Raw genomic sequence first — 12,548 nt, 5'->3', positions numbered from 1 at the left:
GAGAGAAGAAGAAAAAAAAAATCTGTAGCCTAATATGAGTATGACTTTAATGTCCTCTTTCTGCTTCTTGCCTTTAAGGTAATCTGATAAATTTCAAGGTTCATTGTTATGCTGTACCTCAGGATTTAATTTTTGACCTGTTTTGTTTTTAAACTCTCTCTCTCCACATCCCCTGTTCTGGCCTTTTCCCTATTAATAAACAATTCATGGCTGTCTGTGGCCATGTTGACCTGCCTGCTTGTAGTAGTTGTTACAAATCAGGCCTCTAACCCCAAGGTGGGCAGCTCAAGACTACTAGCTGCTCCACAGGAGAAAGACGAGGCCCTCTGCTCCTGCAAAGATTCACATCCTTGGAAAACCTGCAGAGGGTCACCATGAGTCGGTACCAACTGCAAGGCACTCAATAAGCAAGTAGACAAATTGCTCCAAATGCTGAGAGGATCTGTGCGCATATGTGGCAGAAGAACCCTCCAGTGGTGGGGGTGGGGTGTGTCCACCCACTCAGGCACCCCCAATAGTCACCAGAATGGAAGTGCACGGACAGCTAGACGCCAATGAACAGATAAAAAAAACAAAACAAAACAAAAAAAAAAAACCATCAGGACAAAGCAAAACCAAACAGAGAATATTGTCACCTTTGCTCCTAGATTCCCACAGTCATTAGTTCCTGGCAGGTGTGCTTGCTCCCTGCTTAGTCTTGCCGTTTGGTCTCCCCCAAGTTGTCAGCTCCGGGCCATTGAGCCTGGCAGATTCTAAAGTACAAGATTTCTTGATTCCACTATAAGTTCCACTAGCTATAAGCCTTCAAACTTTTTAAATATTCTTACCTATGTGGTTCAGAGTTTTGGAGCTCTCCCTTGAACCCATTTTGCCTGGTATTCTGTGGTATTGTTGACGGAGATCTTCACTGCACCTCTACCCTAACCTCCATCAAGCTCCACATCCTTCAGCATACAGTTTTAACAAGTGTGTTAAAAGGATACAATCGTTTTTCACACCTTCCTGATTTAAAACCATTCAGTATGCCCTTGTTCTGTTTGACTGACTCTTTTGGTCTATATACAGGTTCCTGATGAGCATATAATAAAGTATTCTGGCATACCTATTTTTTACAATGTTATCCATAGCTTATCATGATCCACACAATCGAAAATATTTGCATTGTCAATAAAACACAAGTAAACATTTCTTGTATTCTCTGTCTTCAGCCAAGATATATCTGATGTCATCAATCATATCCCTAGTTCCAGGTCTTCTGAGTCTGGCTTGGATTTCTGGAAGTTTCCTGTTGAAGAACTTTTGCTGCCCTTTTAAAACTATCTTCAGCAAAAGTTTATTTGCATGTAATGATATTGTTTGATATTATGCATTAAATTGATTTACTTCTCTTTGAAATGGGCACTCATATGGCTCTAGTCAAAACATTTGGTCAGATAACTATCTCCCAAATTTCTCAGCATAGCTTAGTGATCATCTCCTAGGCCTCATCAGTTTATAGAAAGGTTTTAATTTGTATTCCTTCCATTCTGGGAGTGTTGTTTTTCATCACTGCAGCTTGAATTACTTCCTTCATTACCATCAGTTCTTAAGATGGTTGAACGTTGACCATTTCTTTTGGTACAATTACTCTGTATGCTTCCATCTTCTCTTGATGTTTTCTGCAGCATTCAGTTTTTGCCTATGGACGACTGTAATATTTCAAGCTGAGGCATGAAGCTTTTCTTCAGTTCTTTCAACTTGAAAATTTTTGAGCATGTTATTTTCTTTTGGTTTTTAACAACAGATGTTTGCATATTTCATTATAATACTTCGCTTTGTCTTCTCTACCTGTCCTTTGAAATTTTCTGTTCTGTTCTTTTACTTTCTCAGTTCTTCCATTCACTTTAGCTTCTTTATGCTCAAGAGCAAGTTTCAGAGTCTGTAATGAAACTTTCTTCTTTTCTATCTTTCCTGCCTTTAAAATGAACTTTTGCTTTTTCCCTGTATGATGCTCTTGATGTCATTCCACAACTCTTCTGGTCTTGAGACACTAGTGTCTTATGTATCAAATCTGTTTTTGAGACCATCTCTAAATTCATGTGGGATATGTTCAAGTTCATATTTTGGCTCTTGTGGACATGATTTCATTTTCTTTAGCTTAGGCCTGAACTTGGATATGAGCAATTGATGGTCTGTTCTACAGTTGACCACTGGCTGATGATAGTAAACTTTTCTATGGTTCCTTCCCTCAGATGTAGTCAATTTTATTCTTGTGCATTCCATTTGTAGAGTGTCAAGTTCATGTGTAGAGTCTCAAGTAATCACAACACATAAGCCACCATAGTATGGCAAACAGACAGACAAGTGATGGTCCATGTGTATAGTAGCATCTCATATTGTTTAAAAAAGGTCTTTGCAATGAATAAGCCATTGGATTTGCAAAATTCTATCATGCCATCTCCAGCATAATTTCCATTACCAAGGCCATATTTTCCAACTACTATTCCTTCCTCTTTGTTTCCAGCCCTTGAATTCCAATCACCAGTAATTATTGGTGCATCATGATTACATGCTTGATCAATTTCAGACTGAAGATGGTATTTGTTAAGTGCCATTGAGTGGTTTTCAACTCTTATCAACCCAGTATAGGGTTTCTGAGGCTTTAAATATTCATGGGAGCAGAAAGATTCATCTTTCTCTAGCACAGAAGCTGGCAGGTTTGAAACATGGACCTTGTGGTTGACAGTCCAGTGCTTAACATATGAAGCTACCAAGTGTACAAAGAAGTTGGTAGACATCTTCAATTCATCGTCAGTGGCTTTAGTGATTAGTGTGTAAATTTGTATAATAGTGATATTAACTAGTTTTACTTGTAAACTTATGGACACTATCCTGTTGTCACAGGCAACATTGCACATTATGATAGATCCTGAAATGTTCTTTTTGATGATTAAAGTCATGTCATTCTGCTTGAATTTGCCATTCCTGGAATATTAAAACATATGACTGTCAGATTCAAAATGGCCAATATCAGTCCATTTCAGCTGACTAGTTAATCTTTATTTGTTCCATTTCATTTCAACAACTTCAATTTTCCTAGATTTATAATTCGTATATTCCATGTTCTTATTATTAATGGATAATTGTAACAGTTTCTCCTTATTTTAAGTTGTCCTCCATCAGCCAATGAAGGGCAGAGAGCTTTACTCCATTTGGGTCATCATGGACAATTCTACTTTGAAGAAATATTTCTTTCCCAGTTGCATTTTGAGTGACTTCCAACTGGAGGGGCTCATCTTTGGCATATATCTGACAATGTTCTGCTGTTATTCTTAAGGTTTTCATTCATAAGTTTTCTACCTCTCCTCCCTAGTCTTTCTTAGCCTAGAAGGTCTGCTAAAACTGGTTCATCCTGAGTGACCGTGCTGCTATTTAAAGTAGCAGCGGCATAGTTTCCAGCATCAATCATGGCAACAAGCAAGCTACCAGAGCATGACAAACTGATAGATACGTGGTGGGGAATATGGACTAGTAAACATATAAACTGCATTAGTGTTATTGTTGTTCTTAAGTGCCATCGAGTTGATTTTGACTCATAGCAACCCTGAATAGGGTTTCTAAGGAGTGGCTGTGGTTCGAACCACAGACCTTGCAGTTCAAAGTGACTTGTGATCAGTGTTTATCCTAAAGCACTATACCAGAACATGAGTTGTACTCTGTTAATGTCATAGTGGTTACGAGTTGGACTGCTAACCTTAAGGTCAGCAGTTTGAAATTACCAGCCATTCCACAGGAGAAAGATGAGGCATTCTGCAGGATCACTATGAGTCACAACCAACTCTATTACACACCACCACCAATGTCTACAACAACAGTAGTTATAGTCTTTTTACTTTCCAAAAATCATTTATTTGTGCCTTTGCCCTTAAAATTTGATCAATCTTACCAAGGGTCTGTCAATTGTATTCGTTTTTTCAAGCATCTAAATTTTCTTTCTTTTGTAATGCATTTTTATTGATTTGTTTCATTATTTGTTCTATATTTATAATTTCTTTCCTCCTAACTTATTTTGAGTGAAGTGATTCTGCTGCTTTTGTTTCCAGTTACTTAAAATGATTACATAGTAGGTACATTTTAAGTCATCCTTTCTTTTTATTATTCTTATAAAAAAATGCTGTAAATATGTGCATTTTTTTCTAAGTACTACTCGTACAGTGTGTAACAAATTTTGAAATGTAAGGTTTTCATTGTTGTTTCATGTTTTTTCTACACTATGATTTTTCTTTAATCTTTGAGTTATCTTAACGATGTTTCTAAATTTCAAAACATGGCTTAAATTTTCATTTGTTTGTTTATGTCATTTTTGTCATTTAAAATTTTTCATTTCTTTGTGGTTAGACAATATGATTGTTACATTGCTAGTACTTCTTACTTTATAGGCCATAATGTGTGTTGAAAATAGTATGAATTTTGCAATTATTGAATGAAGAGTTCTGTGTGACTTACTTAGAGCTGAGTTATTAATTATATTGATTAAAGCTACTACATTTTAATAAACATTTTCTGCTTCAGTTGCTATTTAAAGAGGTCATTTTAATACTATCCACTGTGATTGTATGGATATTTTTCTTGTTATGCTGCCTTTTTTGCTTTATTTAATGCTAAGTTATTTGTAACATAAGAAATTAAACTTTTTTATTTTTCTCCAGCAATTTGATTTTTTAGCAGTATGGTTGATCCTCTTTTTCAGTAGCTTTTTGTCTTGTTGTTTATTTTAATCTTTATTAATATGATAACATCAGTTTTCTGGAAATCCTGTACTCCATTAATCTTATTTTATGTTTCATTAGAGATTGTTGTTGTTATTGTTGTTAAGTGTAGTCAAATTGGTTGTGATTCATAGTGACCTTGTATAGGTTTTCCAAGGAGTGGCTGGTGAGTTTGAACCACCAACCTGTGGTTCAAACCAATATTGTGGTCCAGTGCTTTATCCCACAGTTGTGCTGATTTCATTTATAAATATCAAACTCTAATTAAAACTTATTTTCCTTAAGAAAAAGCAAGTACCTTAGAATATTTTAAATTTAAAGTGTCCCACTCACTTTGCATATAGTTACTGACTTTATAGTATATTTGAATTACAATAAACCACAGTTAAGACTGTCTCTTTTTAAATACTTTTTATTAATCATATGTACTGCAAACAATGCTACAGTGAATAATATGCTGATGTTATTCTTCTCAAAAATTTACACACAAAAATTCAGTGTTATGATCCATAAAGACGTTGAAAATAATAAGGATTTTTTTTTTTTTTAATGTGGAATTTTACTTAAGTCAGGATTGACTTACATTGGCATTATATTAATGGAAATCCTTGGTAAGTTGGATACTAATTTTATTTTATTTATTTATTATTTTATTTATTAAAATAATTTGATTTTATTTGTAATTTGATAACTTTTCATCTGTAATTGATATTATCATTATTGGTGGTTCGTGGTTATGTGCTGTGGAGTCAGCACCCTGTTCAGGATTTGGTGGTGGGGTGATGTGCCGTGGAGTCAGTTCTGACTCATAGCGATCCTGTACAGGGTTTCTGAAGTTATAAATCTTTACGGGAGCAGAACGTCTCATCTTTCTCCCGCGGTACAGCTGGTAGTTTCGAACTGCAGATCTTGCGGTTTGCAACCGGTTCGTAACCACTACGTTGGAACAGAAAGCCTCATCTTTCTCCAACAGAACAGCTGATAGTTTTGAACCACTGACCTTGAGGTTAGTAGCCTGATTCATAACCACAACATTACCAGAGACTTTTAGGTCAAAATACATTTTCATCATTTTTTTTTCTCTTTTTTTATTTCTTCTTGTATCTGACTACCACCTGAGATGCTTCTGTATCTGATGTTGTTCAGTGCCATCAAGGAGGTATCAACTCATAGCACCCTAGGTACAACAGAATGAAACACTGTACAGTCCTTGGTGAACTTCCCACTCATTGCAATATTTCAAACCATTGCTCCTGCCACTGTACCAATCCATCACGTTGATGGTCTTTCTCTTTTTTTCTTGACCTCCACTTTACCAAACATGTTGTCCTTCTCCAGGTAATGGTCCCTCCTGATGATATGTCCGAAGTATGAGAGATAAAATCTGGCCATTTTGGCATCAAATGATCATCCTGATTTTACTCTTTCCAACACAGATTGATTTGTTCTTTTTGCAGTCCATGATATTTTAATATTGTCGTCCAATACCATAACTCAAATGCATCAGTTCTTCTAAGGTCTTTCTTCTTCACATGCATATGAAATTATTTGAAAATAATATGGCTTGAGTCAGGCGCACCTTAGTCCTCAAACTTACATCTTTTCTCTTGAACATTTTAAATTAGAGGTCACAAATGGCATATTGCATTAGACAAATCTGTTGCATATGACCTCTAATTTATCAACAACATTGTAGAGAACAAGTATTCTGGAACATTTCATTATACATACATCAGCAGGCAGTTGTTCAAACAGAACAGGGGAACATTAAGTGGTTTAAAATTAAGAAAGGTAGGTGCCAGGGTTTATTCTTTCACCATACTTATTCAATCTGTATGGTGAGCAAAAAATCAAGAAATGGGATTATATGAAGTAGAACATGGCATCAGGATTGAAGGAAGACTCATTAACAAATGTCAATATGCAGATGTTACAACCATGCTTGCTGAAAGCAAAGAGGACTTAAAATACTTTGATGAGGATCAAATACCACAACCTTTGTTTTGGGTTGCACTTCACCAATAAATAACACTGAACCAATAAATAACATACATATATGCGGAAAGAAGATTGAAGTTCTCAAAGACTTTATTGAGCCATCAACAATGAAGGAAACTGCAGTTAAGAAACAAATGGCATATTGCATTAGGCAAATCTGTTGCATGTGACCTCTAGTGGACTACATCCTTTTGATCCAGAGATCCCTATGTATTAAACTTCATCAACCCAGTATTTTAAATATAAGTTTAAGAATTTCTTTTCATGGAATATAAAAATTTATTTTAATTATTTTAAACTTCAAATTTTATTCGAAATTATCTTTATGTCATCTTTGTTCTGTCTAAAGAAATATTTGCCATGCAATGAATTCTAAGTTGAAAGTTATTTTATCTCACCACGCTAAAGATATCAACCTTCTCTGATTAACATGTTACTAATGTAATTTTTTTCTTTCCTTGTTGATACAGTGCAGTGCAGGAAATAATTTAATATATATTCTAGCCATAGTTCTTATAAACTCCCACTAAATGACTTTTTGCTGATAGGACTTTTTTCCTGATGGGGGAAGATGTTTATGGATTACATGATTCCATTGTGAGAAGTTCTTAACAGAACTAATTTTGACTGGAAATGTTTACCATCCTGAAGGATATAAAATGAGACATCAGAATCATAGTGCGTTGAATCTCACAGCTTCTAAAGTGAAAAAGCCAGAGTGGTGCCAAATATTTCTGTGCCTTTAACATTGTCTATCCAGGGACAAAAAGCTGTCACACCAGGGGAACAGCAGAGGAGCAACAGCAGCAGAACCAAGAGCTAGAGCAGAAGACACAGCAATGGATTTCCCAATTCATGGAGCAAGTAAAACTGAGTGCCTTTGTGCAGGAGGCTTGTTTGCTGTGGGGGGTGCCTCCAGTCACTTAATTGGAGAGCTATGTTTGCTGACCCACAGAGCTAGAGAAGAGTGCTTTTAGTCTGAGACTCACAGTGGAGTGGAGTGTCCTTTGGGCATGTATTAGCATCCCTACAAGAGCTTTGTAGTATTGTCAGAGCAGGGCAGAGGCAAAGAGAAGAGGCCTAAGGCCAGAAAGAGGCCTGCCAGTGGAAAGACCAGAGGAGATGTTGTCTTGACTGGAACAAATGTGCCATAAGCATTTCTGACCCTGAATTGGAACCTGTCAAATTGCCTAATAAGTTCCATAACTGTGAATATGGTGTTTGAGCTCTGTGTGACCATTGCAATGAATTATTGAAACCAGTTGAGTGTTGTGGGAGAGATGGTTGGTGTTGTTATTTCTTGGCATATAGATTTTAAATTTATGATTTAAGGGAGTGACAGTGGAGGGTAATGAAGAATATTTCTAGCTAATTTCAAAAATACAAGTTCAATATGGGGTTTTGGTGTGCCGCTGTAGGATAGGTACTGGACTGTTAACTGCAAAATCACAGTTCAAACCCACCAGCCACTTCTCAGACACCTTGTATATGGTCATTATGAGTCGGAACCAACTTGATAGCACTTAACAACAGCAGCGGTTACCTCCATTTTTGACTGTAAGTGAAGCTTTCCAATTCCATTATTACTGACAGTTTGTATTAAGCAATTCTTGATTATCTTTTACATACTATCATATTTAACAACAACAATCTCTTCTTTTGATTAGTTGCTACTAGCCCATTTTCACTACTCTCCTAATTATGATAAACTATAATGTCTCCAGACATTGCCAAATGTCCTATGGATGGACCTGAAGAAGGGGTCAAAGTTTCCCCTGGTTAAAAATCACTGCGCTAATGCAAAGAAGCACTTACAGATAATATCCTCTATATGTTTAAATCAAGCTGATTTTCCACTGAAATTTAAATCTGAGTATTTTCATAGTTTTTTTCTGTTCCTTACTTTTGTGGAAAGTAAGGGCTGGTTGTAACATGCCAAATAATAAGATGTTATTTTAAATCAAATTACCAAAACTATTATAAAATGCTTTTAAAACTTAAGAAAGTTACTGATATTGTTATTAAGTTTTATATCTATTAAATTTTAATATTTTAAGACTGATCTGAATTTCTAGCCTCCAAAACTGTTGACAATAAATTTTGGATCTTTAAAGCCACTCACTTGTGACATGTTTTAACAGCAGCACTAGGTAACTAATATAGTAACCAAGCAGGAAAATGAAAAAAAAAAAAAAAAAGCTACTCAGCAACTGGATTCTGAAATAGACCATTAATATCACAATGTGGGCATAGAGATGTATGTCTTCTGTATCTTGGCATAAGATACTACTAAGGAAAACACAATTTAATAGATTCAATTTTCCTCTCTGAATTACATATATACTAACAAGTGTTCATGTAAAATGTTAGTCTAATGTCATAGTATGTAATGAAGCGTTGCTTATTCTAATAAATATAAGCCCAAACTATTGTCTTCCTAGGATCCATAGATATGCAATTTCTTGAATATTTTATGCATTAGTAGATATTGTCTTCTACCACTCATCTGTCAGTTTGTCCTCCTATGGTGGCTTGTGTGTTATTGTGATTTAAGAAGCTATGCCATAGGGTCACCCATGGTAGACAGGCTTCAGATGAGCTTCCAGATGAAGACAGAGTAGGAAGAAGGAGAGATAGACTACTTCCAAATATATAGTCACTAAAAACTTTATGAATATCACTGGAATACTGTCAGATATATTGGCGGAAGATGAGTTCATCAGGTTGGAAGGCATTCAAAATGTGATGAGGGCAGATCTACCTCCTGAAAGTAGAGTTGACCATGATAATGTGAATGCAGGAAAGACCTTGGGACCTTCATCTGCTGATGGGACATAACTCTAAAAGAAGAGAACCAGATGTAAACATCTATTGAAAGTATGAATCTGGGAAACTTGAAAGTTGTCAAAAATGAAATGGAACACATAAACATCCATATCCTAAGCATTAGTGAGCTGAAATGGATCACTATTGGCCATTTTGAATCTGTCAATCACATAGTTTACTATGCCAGCAATGAAAAATTGAAGTGGGATGGCATCACATTCATCATCAAAAAGGACATATCAAGATTTGTCATGATGAACATCACTGTCTGTGATATGACAATATCCATAAACCTACAAGAAAGACGAGTCAATACCATTATTATTCACATTTCTGCACCAACTACTGTGTGATTGGTGATAATGAAATTGAAGAATTCTACATACTTTTTTAGTCTGAAATTGATCAAACATGAATTCAAGATGTTTTGATAATTACTGGTGGCTGAAATGAAAAGGTTGGAAACAAAGAGGAAGAATCAGTAGTTGGAAAATATGGCCTTGGTTATAGAAACGATTCTGGAAATCACATGATAGAAATTTGCAAAATGAATGATTTGTTCATTTCAAATAATTTTTAAACAACATATAAGATACCATGTACCTCACTAGGTGTTAAAAACAGAAATCAAATTGAATGTATCTGTTGAAAGAGAAGGTGGAAAACCTCTATATTATCAGCCAAAACAAGGCCAAGGGCAGATTTTGGAACAGTCCATCAATTGCTCATATGCAAATTCAAGCTGAAGTGAAAAAAAAAAAAAAATTAAAACAAGTCCACAAGAGCCAAAATATGACCTTGATTATATTCCATATGAATTTAGAGATCATCTGAAGAACATATTTGATGCATTAGACAATGAAGACTGAATACCAGAAGAGTTGTGGGATGACATCAATCTAACATCATACAGGAAGAATATAAAAGGTCATTAAGAAGACAAGAAAGAAGGAAAAGATCAAAATAGATGTCAGAAGAGACTCTGAAACTTGCTCTACAGCATAAAGATGCTAAAGCAAATTGGAGAAGTGAGGAGGTACAAGACCTGAACAGAAAATTTCAGAAGTCAGCTTGAGAATACAAACTTAAATATTATAACAAAATGCACAAAGACCTGGAGTTAGTAAACCAAAAGGGAATAACATGGACAGCATTTCACAAGCTGAGGGAACAGAAGAAAAAAATCCAAGCCTCATCTTGCCATATTTGAGGATTCAATGGGCAAATTATTGAATGATGCAGAAAGCAATAAAAGAAGATGGAAGGAATACACAGAGACATTGAACCAAAAAGAAATGGTCAATGTTCAACCATTTCAAGAGGTAGCTTATGGACAAGAGCCAGTGATCCTTAAGGAAGAAGTCCAAAGTGCATTGAAGGTATTGGGAAGAAGGCACCATAAATAGATGGAATAGAAATTGAAAACTTTCAACAAACTCGCTGCACTGGAGACACTCACTCATCTATGCCAAGAAATTTGGAAGACAACTACATGGCTCAATGAAATATTGCATTAGGCAAATTTTCTTCACACCTTTTTAAAATGTTCAAGAGCAAAGATGTCAGTTTGAGAACTAAGGTGTGCCTGACCCAAGCCATGGTATTTTCAATAATCTCATATGGATGCTAAAGTTGGACAGTGAATAAAGAAGACCATTGAAGAATTCATACATTTGAGTTATGGTGTTGGGGGAGAATATTAAAAGTACCATGGACTGCCACACAACAAACAAATCTTTGTTGGGAGAAATTCAGCCAGAGTGCTCCTTGGAAGCCAGTATGGCCTAAGTTTGTCTCTCCTACTTCAGATATTTGATCAGGAGGGACCAGTCACTGGAGATGGATATCATGCTTGGTAAAGAGGAGGGTTGGAGAAAAAGAGGAAGACCTCCAATGAGATGGATTGCAGTGACTGGAGCAATGCATTCAGGCGTAGCAATGATTATGAATTTGACCCAGGTCCAGATAGTGTTTTATTATGTTGTGCATAGAGTCACTGTGAGTCAGTACAGACTACATGGCTAGTCTGTACATTGACAAATACATTGTGTTCACTTTAGGAATAATCTATTAAATAGCAGTCATATGGAATATCTGAAGGGAAGTCCAACCTGAAGAGGGGCAATTGTGATTTTCAGTAATTCTTTAAACATATGCAGTGAATTACTTTGAAGGACTGTTAACTGTAGATGGATTAACAATATATTATCTTGCTAATTTTCTTAGGCTTTCGAAGATGAAAGGATAAAAATTATTTCTAAATGGCATCTCCTTAATATATGAATAATTGAATATATCTACAGTACTTGAAAATGCTTAGATAAAGCTTTGACTCAAACAAACTTGGAAGGAAATTCATATTTTCTTTTACAAAAAAGAGAACAGATGTCTTATATTCAGCAGCAGAAATTATTCTAGAGCATGTTCTTATTCCCTCATTAATTTTCTACTTTACCATTTTTCCTTGTACTATTAATTTTATTAATAAAATCTTTGTATATATACAGAAAAATATAAATTTTGCTATCATTTCTGCCTATATTATCTGAAATTCTCTCTTAATGTGTACTGAATTTTTAAAAAAGTAATTTTATTTTATTATAGGCTCAGATTTGAAAGACCAAGGTAAAAAATATGAAGTGATAAGAATATATACTTATATGAAAACACACACATATATATAGGACCCACCAAGGTTATGAATAATATCTGTTCATTCGTATGTATTTGAGTCTAGTTTGTAGGTAAACTGAAATAGGTGCACAGGATTCTTATTTAGCCTTACTTTAGCATAAAAAAAGACTAAGCTTTTTTAATTTAAAAGTTGGATATGCAACAAGTGAAGGTGACCATGATGAATGAAGAATTTGTTGTGAATTGGTTCAATCATTTCAAAGTGAGCACTAATATACATAATATTCAAAGGCAAGTATGAGGTATCTATTACACATTGTTGTTTTTACTAAGTGCTGTCAA

This window comes from Chrysochloris asiatica, unplaced genomic scaffold, assembly GCF_000296735.1.
Source record: "Chrysochloris asiatica unplaced genomic scaffold, ChrAsi1.0 scaffold00129, whole genome shotgun sequence".
In the NCBI taxonomy this organism is placed as follows: Eukaryota; Metazoa; Chordata; class Mammalia; order Afrosoricida; family Chrysochloridae; genus Chrysochloris; species Chrysochloris asiatica.
This window is presented reverse-complemented; position numbering follows the sequence as displayed.